Source organism: Puntigrus tetrazona, chromosome 6 (genome assembly GCF_018831695.1).
Source record: "Puntigrus tetrazona isolate hp1 chromosome 6, ASM1883169v1, whole genome shotgun sequence".
Taxonomy (NCBI): Eukaryota; Metazoa; Chordata; class Actinopteri; order Cypriniformes; family Cyprinidae; genus Puntigrus; species Puntigrus tetrazona.
Window position 1 is genome coordinate 10694890 of NC_056704.1, and position 12787 is coordinate 10707676.

Genomic DNA, 12787 nt, shown 5'->3' on the forward strand with positions numbered 1-12787 from the left:
ACATGTCCTCACGTGGCCAAGGTTAGGGAATGCAGACCTCTTGTTTAGTACTTCATATAGCACGTGTACTAAATTATGGTGACAAATTTTCATAACAAAACCATTAGGCTTAAATTTTATATCATGCTTAAAATTAGTGTAGGTATTAAAAAAATGTTGTGGTATATAAAAACATCTGACTTAATATTCTACAGCAGCATAAATCATCTTGTTATTTTCTGAGAAGTGTTGATACTGTTCTGCAGAAAGACAATACAGAGTTTTAGTGGAGCTGAGTCAAGCAAGGCCAGTGCACTGATTGAAGCAACTAAAATACAACTAGTTTAAATACCAAGCAAGAAATTGTTTTGAGGCTTTCAAAAATTACCAAAGGTAGTCTTTTCATACGCTCAGCAAACAGCAGTAAGATTTTAGGATTCCCTACATTCAAAATTCACAAACAGAAAGGCAGTACTGCATGAACTAGTTTATAGTCAAGTAGCAGTGGTCTTTCCACACTATACATTATATGCATAAGTATCGTTTGGACTACAGCATTTTTGTAATATAAATCTCTTATGCTTTATAGCACCCTGAAGAGTTGTTGGCAAAATACTTAAATAATTATTTTATCTCCATTCTCTACATAAAGCTTCCAGAGGAAGTGACGTACAAGAGAAAAAGCTTAACATTTTGACCAGAGGAAATAATCTTTGGCTCATTAGAATCTATAAGCTCTGATGTCAAAGTCATTCATATAGCTTACAGTCAGTGATTGCATTTATCTCCATAAAAAAGAAATAACAAGAATGAAAAAAAATCTTGATGTCTTAATTTAAAAGAGTCAAGTGGTTTTGTTTTAAACATGAGTGCAAATATAAAAATGTACAATTCTGTGAATAGTCAGACATCAGTTATAAAATAAATGCATTTTGGTCCCCGTGAGAAAGAAGAGTGCACTATAATTTACAAATCTTGTGAATACAATTCAAAACTGACTACAAAGCATTAAAACATCTAGCAGTTTATAAAACCATGTTAAATTTGATAACTAGAGTTTGATGCAAGAACAGCCTGAAAAAGGCTACAGCAGTAATCACTAGTAAAATCTGTCTATCGTAAACTATTATTTCTGCCAGAATCTGCATTACATCCACAAACTCTGATATAAAAAAAACACCTGCAGTGGAGGGGAAAGCTTCAAACGTGTGCATAAACTGACCAATTGTGCAAGCTTCATACAAAATAAACAGGGAAGTGATGATGACTTTAGTTCCATCCTACATTTTAGACAGACTAAATAAACTAAAAATTATAAGGCGTCAGCAGATACTATAACAAAAGAGAGCGGCATTTCAGTCCAATATGTCACTTGTATTTCACTGGCTCTTCACTCCTCACTGAGCAGACATGCGATAAGAGCTCTCAGTGACTGCGCATGGCCGCAGCAGTGCCATTGAGGACGATTATCTGTAAGCAGCCTCATCTCCGGGCTCCACAGATCTTGGGATCTGATGCTGTGCGCACCACGGCTAGCCACCCAGCAGAGTAGAACTCATGGATGTTAGAGGTCCTTGATGGCCGGCCAATGTCCGCATTGCCCAGCCTCCTAGGATCGCAGGCACTAATATGGTATTGGTGTCTCTTAGGCCAGCCTATCAATTGACTCTCAATGACCAAAAAGAAAAAATGATTTCATTAGCATAACTAATGACCATTAATGTCCCCAGTGACTGCAGTCTGACAAGACGGCAGTCCTTCCTTTTACAAACTTACTCAAACCCTCTCATCTCCTTCTGTACTAGTTGGTGTGATTCAGCCTCCATTCCAGTTCCTGGAATGGGCTGGGTCAAAAAGAGGCCACAACAAGTCCTCACAACCTGATGAAGCAGGAAGCGGGCAATCACAAATGGTCTCCCAGACACCCCCATATACAAATTTGAATTCACTAAGAAATAAATAAATAAATAAAAAAATAAAAACCAAGTTGCTGAAGTTGTCTTGATTATATACATACAAATGCATATATGGTAAACCTAAAATAAAATTAAACCACTTTGCGTCTCTAAATGGAAGACTTTACTCTTATGCATGACTTGGCATTGTTAAGGATTTTTACTTCCAGTATACAGACATGCTCTATAATGGGCTCTCACACATCTCATCCATATGCCCTGTCAGCCCACACCACAGTAGTATGGACCTACAAAAAAAAAAATTCATTAAATTTCCAGCCAGAAGTTTTCCAGCAGCCATTTAAACCTTGTATCTAAAGTTGAGATCACTTTGAGGTCCAGGGAAGCCATTGGAGGGGGCTAGTAGCCAAATGGATGACCATCTGTGCCAAGAGAGTGTACTTTGTTCGATCTCCCAAACTAAGGATGCTGGTTCTGGTACTACATCCATGACTCATTATAAATCTGACGTGAAGGTTGGTTTAAAGAGAGTACAACAACAAAACAATGTCTAATATTTATATTTATTTTAGCCAACTACAAAGCAAAGATGTGATGTAGGTTGTTTATGCACTGAGATTTTGGTGAAATAAATTGATCTGAGTATCGCGAAAGCTACTGGGGACACTGGCCATGCCACAAGTCCAGATGAACAATGCAAATGGGCCACAAAAGTATATTCTATCATATCCAATGTGATAATTATGGCATTTTACACCTACCTGCTCTGCAGGTTTGCGCCAGATTTGGAGGACTCGGCACAGAACCAGCCGAAGCGGGGGTCCTTTCTGAAGGGGGTCTCTGAATATGGCTTGCGGACTGGCGATATGCCACCGTTGGACCCCTGGGGACTGATACGCACCGGAGCCACTAAAGTCTCCATTCTGGAAGATCGCGCAAAAATAAATAAATAAAACTCTCTTTGCAACAGATGGTGGTCACGGTTGTCTTGTCGCAGTAATTACCGTCACGGTCTTAGTTCTAAATCTAGAGTCCTGGCTCCTGTATCTCAACTCTTCCAGTCTCCATCAATCCAAATGTACATATTAGCTTGAACTTCTGGTCTCCCTGAGGGAGGTCCATGGTACTGCTGTTTACAAGCTGTTACTTCAGCTTGGAACTGGCTGAGTAACCATGAAGTGAGTGCTATATCAAACCTAATAACAGACACTGATTGTAACACAAACGTCACAAGACAATAAAAAGAAAGGCAAGAACCTGTTGCCAGAAACAACGTGACCGGTGGAGCCGCTCGGGCCCATTACACCAGCGAAACCAATGGGGGTAAGTAACGAATAGTGTCTCCACTAATTTCATCAAGCTTCGAAATGCTCATCAACGTAATTAATTTCTGAGCAGAACAACGAAACTTTCAGAAGGAACTCATAAAGCGTAGTGAAGATATACATCATCTCTACTAACGTTAGGCCATTTGACTGCTCGGTATAACACGACATACTTGATGCAACATATCGTTGGGATGGCATCAGAAACGTAACAAAACAAAGCAGTTAAGATAGGATAACACAAAACTGAAATATATACAGTGCCTCATCTTAACCTAATAAATATGGAAAAGCACCTCCTTAAACCTTTCCGATTTGAAACGAGCCCATATTAAAACGCATTTAGTTATAAAACGTCGTGCCACGTTACCACGACAGGCGCAAATGGATTGAACTATTAAACCGAAAATACATACCTGATCAACTGAGAGAAGAAGCAGTCACTATAAAGAGTGAAATTATTTCCAGAGGGTTTTAGAAAATAATCTCTGCCTGTTTGTCTATCATCCCTCTTTCTATTTAAGCATCATCTGCTTTGGCCATGAACTTTTAAAGAGGGCTCAGGTCCTCTCTAGCTCCTAGGATGGACGGGTGAGACGTGATTGGGCAATGGCTGGGGTGGACGTCACGTTAAAGGAGCGTTTCATTGGACGCCGTGGAAAACAGGCTATTCATCCTGCGAGTGCTGACGACCCAGGACAAAAGGACGACGCATGCTGTTGGGGAAATAGTTTTACTGTCACTTTAAAATAGGTTGGAACGTGTAAATTATGTACTTTGACCGTGTGCTGATGTAAGACCACTGCCTCATTATACCTACATAGAGAAAACTGACTATCGAGGTGAAGGAGAGCAAACTGACCAAGCATCAATTCATCACGCCCCTAATTGGTTCTGTCAGAAACAACAAGAGAAGTCGTGCTCAAAGAAAGAGTGGTTATAGAAAACTACAATAAACAGTGTAAAATACAGACAAACAAGAATGAATAAATGGGAAATAATGAGTAAATAAAGAAGGTTTTACATTTATAAAACAGAATATTTGGAAGTTGTAATCATAAATGAATATTATTTATCTTAATGTGCATATTTCTCACTGAAACCATATATTCATTAGTGTATCTAGACTTTTCTGACATCACTGTATTTTACAGGTTTAGAACTTACAAACTGATATACCCAGAATTGGGATTAAAAAAATATTTAAAAAAATACTGCTGAAAAAAATTAAATTTGGGTGTAGAAAATCATGTTGAAGTAATGATAATAATGCCCTCTTGTATCTAGGGATGAAACTGGATGAGATAGATTTTATTATCACATATAATTATATAATACTAGCCTATTCTTTGCTGCGGCTCTTTTAAGCGTGTACAATGGAAGAGCATATTATTAAATGATGACATGATATATTAGATCCAGGTGAAATGTGAAAATAATGTTCATGGTATTTTCTATAAGAACATGATACGTAGCACATTTGTATGGTTGCTGACCCTAAACATTTCAGAGATGGGAGCTTACCGCAAAATCACCTTGGTGGTTGCCATGACGGATCACCTCCTTCGCCAAAAAACAAAATGCCATGAATTTTTGTGTAATATCCTCTGAACCAAAACAATAGTAACGAAAAGGTGACGTCTCACACCACATGTTTTGATGGCTCAAGGATTATGCATTGATGCTTATATTACAGAACAGCATAAACTGTTCGGGTAAAGGATTCATGGCGGTGATGTGAGCAATGTGAGCAACTGGTCCTTGACCTCTGCAGTTCTGTATGGCGCAGGAATGTGGGTTTGGGCTGAAGCCATCGCGCCATGCTGCACCAATCCCTCCTCTGTGGGGCCTCAAAATTACACTTTGGACCTCTCCCAGCGTTATTTAACGGCATTCCAGCCTCCAGTTCTCAGAGACAGAAATGACAGAGAGATAGACACAGGCTCCACACCTGCTGGCTTGAATCATGGACTATCTGACGGTGTTGTGGACGTCAGTTTGTGTGGACCACAAGGGGACTGTGTCTCTCCACGGTCTTGTTCACCTGTACACATCAGACTTCCAACTCCAGTCCTAGTCACCTGCAACAGTTTATTTAGGAATGGACAGATCTAGAAATCTGACTCAAGGTTCATGCAACCACTGTGTCAAGTCAGAGATGAGTGCTGGACTGTGGACTGTGCTACTGGGATAAATAAAGTAGTAAATAAAGTTAGCAGTGTTAGGAAGAGAAACCATGTGTGTAGCAGCAGTGGAGTGTGTATTGTGGAAGGGAAGGGTCAAAAAAGAACTCCTGTGGCCAGTCGATGTTCTTTGGATGCCCCTCTCCCTCCACATAGGATGGGTGAGGGAATAGAAGGTGACACTACAGAGGAAGAACAGAAGGTAGAAGTACATGCAGGCAGTCAAATGTAAGGTTCAGTATAATAAAAAAGAACTCCAGAGCAGTTTTACCATAAACGTCAGTCTGTGGGCGCAACTGCATGTGTAAATTAAATTCGATTGAGGTCCGAATGAAGCCAGGAGCGGAAGTGAAAGTCTGCCAGCTTTAAGATTCTCCAGTTGGATTATCATCCACAGATGGCGAGGACAGCAGCCCATACAGCTTATCTGTGAAGTTGTCAGGTTGACCCGGAGGCAATGAATCATTACAATATGGAGGTTTAACAAGGAGCTGTTACATTTATAATAGTATGAAACTCAGAAATAATAGGAAAGAGTGGGTTGAGTATTTCCAGTTATTAAAGTGAAGACCTGGAGGAGGTGTGGAAAGGGAAGATGTTAGAAGAGAACAGCAGGATGAATCAATACCTTCCCATGTAAAGCGCTTTGGAGTAAAAAGCACTATATAAATGTAACAAATTAATATTTAATTAATTAAAGCAATCTTTGTTTCCTACTATTTTTAAAAAAAAAGTAGTCAGTTATTAGAGAAGATAAAAATAATATTAAAATATTGGATATTATAAACCTTATATCACATGGACTATAAAAAGAAAAATGTTTGTTTTTGAGGAATGAAAGCAATTATTAGTGCACTTTAGTACAGGCTCTTGATTGCTGTATCTGCGCTTCTCAGCCATTTGGTAAGCTAATGTGATCTTTTAGTTAAAATTACTAAAATGTGCCTGTTTTACACTTTAATATTATCACGACTAACAATAATGCCGCAACTAATGAATTAGTACAAATGCTATATAATTAATCTATAATTCTTTAATTAAGTTAGAGGATTAAAAAATAAAGCTGGAACGACTCCATTTGTCTTGATGAATAGGACTTCAATGAACGGAAACTCAAACGACTGAGAGTTATGCATCCACAAGGTGTCGCTCTTGTACTTTATTTATGTCCTGGCTTATGAGGCTAACGCCACGAGATCCAGCAATTTGTGGCGAAGTCTGGCAAACAAATACACGCTTCACCTTGAAATGTACGAAACATAAATATTTACTTGCTGTTTATCAAAGAGCCACAGAGAACGGCCGTTCGCCCAACAGCGGAGTTTGAATAATTTTACGCCATCGTGGAGCATTGAATTTAGACGGTAACATTATGGGATCATGGATATAAACATTTACACGAGTCTCTCCCCGCGCACGCGCTCCGCCGCCCGCTCGCGCTCTTTCTCTCTTTTCTCTCTTTCTCATTCCAGATGCGCACGGACTGCAAACCACTGTCCAGTGACGTGAGGCTGCTGGATGACTCATTGCCCCATCAGAAGAAAAAAAAATGAGACATCGTCTCCTCTGACCCCCATCCTCTAACCTCACACCCAACGTAAGCGTCTGCTTCAGTCACGCGCAAACCGATCTCATGGCATTTCTGACCAGGACTCTTGAGTCAATACCAAAACAAGAGGTAGGCTCTTTAATGTGAATTTTAAAGGCAGGCTTTCATAGTCACAGAGACCACTGAGTTGTTTCAAAACCCAAACTTAACTTTAATTACTATATATATATATATCTATATATACATACCTATCCATATAGATGTATAGATTTACAACTTCCAAAGATGTCACCAGGCAATCGTGTGGAATCCAGCAGGAGTGAATCACATCGCGGCACTACCCTGTCACCCAGGTGTAGAAGTGTGGAGGGAATATGTTCTCCTGAGTAATGCACACAGAGACTAATGAGCCGGGAGGTTAGGAGCCCAGTAGACAGACCAGTTTTCTGATTCTCCTCCGTGAGATAGTTACTCAGCTGGGCTTGAATATGAACATTATTGCTGTGGTTACTGGAGCTGTTGTGCGATACAGTGAGTCGCACTTACTGTAAACTAACGGGCGTTCAAGTGCAGTTAACCACAGCCTCAGTGTCATGGTAACAATCTCAACAAAATGTAAAGCGTTAGACATTATACAGATTCACGTGTGGTCTGTTGCGACAATCGGGGGCAGGGGTGACCATGCTCTCTGGATCTTTGAGTCTGAAGTCAGCATGTTCTATAATTGGGTATAGATGTAAAAACATGCATTCAGCAGCTTTGAATGCCGTCCACAGTCCTCTCTGATGTTTGTAGCATCAATTCCCTGAACTGGATTTGAAACGCTAATGTTAATAAGTAATGTTCTCACTCCCTTCAATTTCCAGTGATCAGTGAAACCTGTGGGTGAGTCATCATCAGACTCTGCCGATACCACAATAACCTATACTGAGGAGGTGGAGACTGACAGGAGCCTAATCCAGAGCTTTGATTCAAACACAAACACAAACTAAAGATCAGGCGAGACTCCAGATGGTGCCAACTCAATGGTTGGCATTTCTGCTGTGTTTTTATTTGTTTCTTCTTGTTTGTTTAGCTGTTGCACACAACACACACTGAGCAGACTCTCGTGGCAAACAAAATCCCAGAAACAGGTTGGAAGCCTGACGTGAAATCAAAGAGAGTTTATCTCACATCGGTCCAGCCTCTGTGTACATGATAACACTGGCCGGAAATCAGATCTTCACTGCAACTTGTTGCCTTACTGTTATAGGCTGCATGATATTTGGAGAAAGAAAGTGGCTAGTTCAGTCTGAGGAGGAATGAGGACTCGGTTTTCACGCGATGCCAGTTTCCCTAGTTTCTGTGTGAACTCCATCAAAGGACTCAGCTGAGTTACATTGAAGGTAGTAAGTAAATAAATGAAAAATTAATCTAATATATCTTGTTTTCTTGAAACAATATCCCATAGTAATGTAAAAAAATATATATATTTTTTTTTTATTTTAAGTATAAATTTAGAGAGTTTCTGATCTACAAGAAAAGATAGAGTCTTAGTTTTGCGTCTCTGCTACAAAATTTTGCTTCTCAAGACATTTATAGGCATTTTTTCTAGAAAGCAAGACATTTCATTTATTTTAGTGCAATTATTTATATAGAAGCATAGAAGAATAACAATAAAAGTCATTTAGGCGATACATTTATTACAAGATATTGCAAATTAATATATGACGTCTGTATTCAAAATGTAATGTGATTAAATACTCAGACTTCTGTGGCAACCTTCTTGTCAGCATTGTCAGACAAAACAACTGTATGTGTCAGACCGGGTCCCCCTGCATTTTAATACACATTGCATATATATATTTATATATGTAAGTAATCAGGATAACATTTGCATGTCATTCTGGTATTAAAAAATGTAGGAAAATGAGCAGTGAGATGGATTAGTTTCTGACAATCACTCTGAATCTAAACGATTATCACCAAATGTCATGTGCACTTGGACTCTGATTCCTTCATGGCAGCAACCCCATAAAAACAACTTGAAAGATCCATTTACTTACACCGGTATAAATCACCTTTTTTTAGCCCATACATGAGCTCTTAGATATAGTACTTTGTTGAAATGCTTAGTACAAAATCTCTCAATAACTGATGTTCAATAAGAATTTTGTTATTAAAACGTATTTATAGATATTTTACAGATTAACAGCACTGTCCCCACTTCACTAGAGAAACCTGGAGGGTACATCTGACCAGGCCCAGGTGGGTTTGTATAGATCTGTGAATGGAATATCAAGTGATTTAAACTGAGATTTCACAAACAGGATGTGCTGGGATCATTAATTAAGGAGACAGACACTCTTGGGTTATCAGCATGCATATTCTATGGAATAGAGGGACTGGATGTATCCGAGTCTTGCCAAGTCTTGCAAAAATGCCAAAAATCTGAGATAAGCGTGTGTCCGTCTAAAACAAGTGATGGAGCTTTACGATTATGCGAGTCATATTTTGCCATCAACATACTGTCCTCCTTTCATAATTAGACTGTATGTCTGAAGAGACAAATCAACTGGAGCATTTAAAAGTAGACTGTTAGAGCTTGATGATTTTGAAATCTGTATTTAATACATTACAGTGACTTTTCAGCTTAGAGGAACAATGATGCAACATGTAATTTGTTTTCCATGCAACTGACAGTAAGATAAATATATATTTTGGAGTTAAAAATATAGAGAGACATCTAATGCTCACTAAGTCTACAGTTATTTGATAATATTGTTAATCGTAGATTGTAATCCTACTGACCCAAAAACTTTTATAAATAAGTAAGTACATATATACACACACATACATAAATAAAAGTACGTATACATTAATATGTAAAACATATTTTGTTAAAATTTAAACCAAGGGGTCACTACATTTGGTCCTGGAGGGCGTTAAGCTCAACCCTGATCAGGCGCTAAGCATCTAATCAAGGTTTTACTAGATATACTTCAAATCTGCTGGACACCAGCCCTCCAGGATCAAGATTATAGTGACCCTAATTTTAAACTGGAAATGCTAAAGACTTTGCTACTATTATTCAGTGACACTGTATTAATGCCATTGGCTTATTCATCATTTATCCTAATGTATCATATGTATATTGTAATTATAGATTTAACCAAATCACATAAATACTGTATGGCATTATAAATAATCTGTTATGCTAGGCCTAGATGAGGTAAGGCGTATCAAATGCTAGCAGTTTAATGCACAGAAACATGGAGCAAGCAAGAGCAGAAATCCAAAAGCGGCAGCAAAATTAGAAAAAAACAGGGAAAAGGCAGCAAACAGTTAGCTATGAACTATAAGAGTCAAGAAGAACAGAGACGCAATCAGGCTTACTGATATAATCATAATCATGTTGGTAGCTGTCATGTCAATAGACTGTATAAAGACACCTGAGACAATGGTAGCTACCACAGACACTAAAACAGCTACACAAAGTGCTTCACCAGTTTCACTGAAAGTAATTTGAGGTAGCGTAGCATAGCAAGATACGCATCCCAGTGCTGAAAATAACTCTGTGAACCTGGACTACAGCTGTAACCAGAATAAAAAAAAAAAGAGAGATGAGAGCGATATGAAAGAACTCATCAGAGTGTAACCCTGACTGTTTTATCCTTTCATAAGGGAGACAACCTCAGGAAACAGTTACTCTAATTGTAGCTGCAGTCTTCTATAGTCATTCACATCATACAGAAAGCCAGCTTTTATCATTTACATCCAGTCAGCAGCAAACTAGGCAGCAGATGTTTTCTAGATAGAAAATCCTTTGGGTTACAAGGTATATTCGTTGTTTATGGAACAAACTGAAATGACTGCATTGTTGCTGTTAACTAAAACTAAAATAAAGCTAAAATAATAATAATAATAAAAAAATGGAAATAATTGAAAATATACAAAAAATACATAAAATTCAAATAATAAAGTACAGTAGCATATAAATAATCATTAAATAATACTAAAAATGTAAAAGTTCATATGAATCCATACGATTTTACACAAATCTGATTTTGTCTTATAGGTTTAGGGCTATACCTTTATGCCAATATTTAACATTTTCTAAAAATGTAAGAATTTGATTGATTTTGGTATAGTTTATATGAGAGAAATGATCTCACAATTCAATATATAATAGCAATGTCACACTGTATGATTTTCATATGTAAACTAAAGAATACGAAGCAAGCAAGCAGATAGAATTCTCAAGCTCAGCAAACAAAATCAGCTCATTTCATGTTTGAGAAATATACCCTTCAGATTAATGAGCAATGTGAGCAGGCCACTCCAGACTGCAGTCAGGTGATTAACGTATGGTGACAGTAGGAGCGACCTTTAACTAACGATAAATACTCACTAAGACCGGAGTCAACAGGGGACTTCCACTCGTGCTCAGCTGCTGAGAAGACAAGTATTGGCTGCAGCAGTCTAACATACTAATTAAAAGCCTCCTTAAAACGATGCTTTCATAATGCTTAATGCCATAATTAATCCTGTAACATAAAATGAATAACTGATAAAGCATGAGATTACATTCAGGGTCAAAGCCAGTTAGTTGTTGAATTATCGATAAGTTAGAGTCAGAGTTCAAACTAAATCAAAATGTTAAGCACTATTTTAAGGTTTTCCATCATCATCTACACTTACTCTCTATAAATGTGTGAATTGTCTCCTGATTAATGACATTTTAGGCTACTAAAAAAGCCACTAAAAGCGACAAGAGATGAACTGTTCTATGCGCTTAGTTGCTATGGAGCCTTGTCTGCACAGAGAAGAGCCCTTGACATTGGTGGAAAGCACTTCACAAGAGAGCATAAACAACATGCTTTGGCACTGTGAGACATGCTGGACTTCAAGCTGTTGAAAGGACAGGCTCCTGGTGTGTGGTTCTATTAGATGGCGTTTCACCGAGAATGAAATGTTCTTCATTTAATTCATTTTTAATAAAGCGCCCGAGCTCCGTGTGGAATGCATTCGCTTGAAAACTGTTATATTGTCAATTATGGAAATTGTTGTAACGTAATAAAGGAACTAAATTAACTTAATTGTCCAACGTGTGGTGCAAACATCTCATTAGCCGCTCGCTGTACTGTACATGGACTAGCACAACCGGGCTCGGTGGAAAAATGCACTGTGGATTCCTGCAGAAATATATATGAAATATATTCCACGCAACTTATGATTCATGGGGCAGATTACTGATAAATAAAGCCTTACGCCATGATTTCTTGAACAATACTATGTAAACTAATACATTTTGCATGATTTATTCAGCTCCATATGTATGGCTTTTTGCCATAACAGTAAACTTGCTCAAGTTAGCTCACCTGGTACTGCATTTGCAATGTGCGCTATACAAGTTCTGCTAAACATAATTAACAATAAATTAGCTCAAGGACTTGCAGAAGCATCATCTAATGGCATTTGTTTTCATCTGATTACATTTTGTTAACACTATCAGTATAGGTTATATGTTATTTGCACATATGACAAGAGCATTTTAGTGCCACCATGTGTATAAAAACCAACATAAAACGAGCATTGTTCATCTGTTTAGAATAAAAGTGAACATGCAGTTAAGCGCCATTCACTGGAACATTTGACTTTCAGTGTGTTGTATAAGAATGCAAGCAACATAATGTTATTTGCAGAAATGTAGCCACAGGCACATATTTCCAATGAGCCTGGCTTGGCTAAAGCGGCAGTCTAAATGAAACCTCTACTGAAACTTGAGCATTTATGGATGATGAAGTCACAGGTACTGCACTGCAGTAGCAATGTCTCACGAGGAAAAAGATAAAG

The 12787-nt window shown here is 38.2% G+C and overlaps 1 protein-coding gene across 2 annotated transcripts in view; it reads right to left on the reverse strand.

Moving 5' to 3' along the window:
* ntn1a (netrin 1a) overlaps positions 1–12787 on the reverse strand; it is a 255680-nt gene that overhangs the window by 115044 nt on the left and 127849 nt on the right. The gene's annotated exons all lie outside the window — the stretch shown is intronic.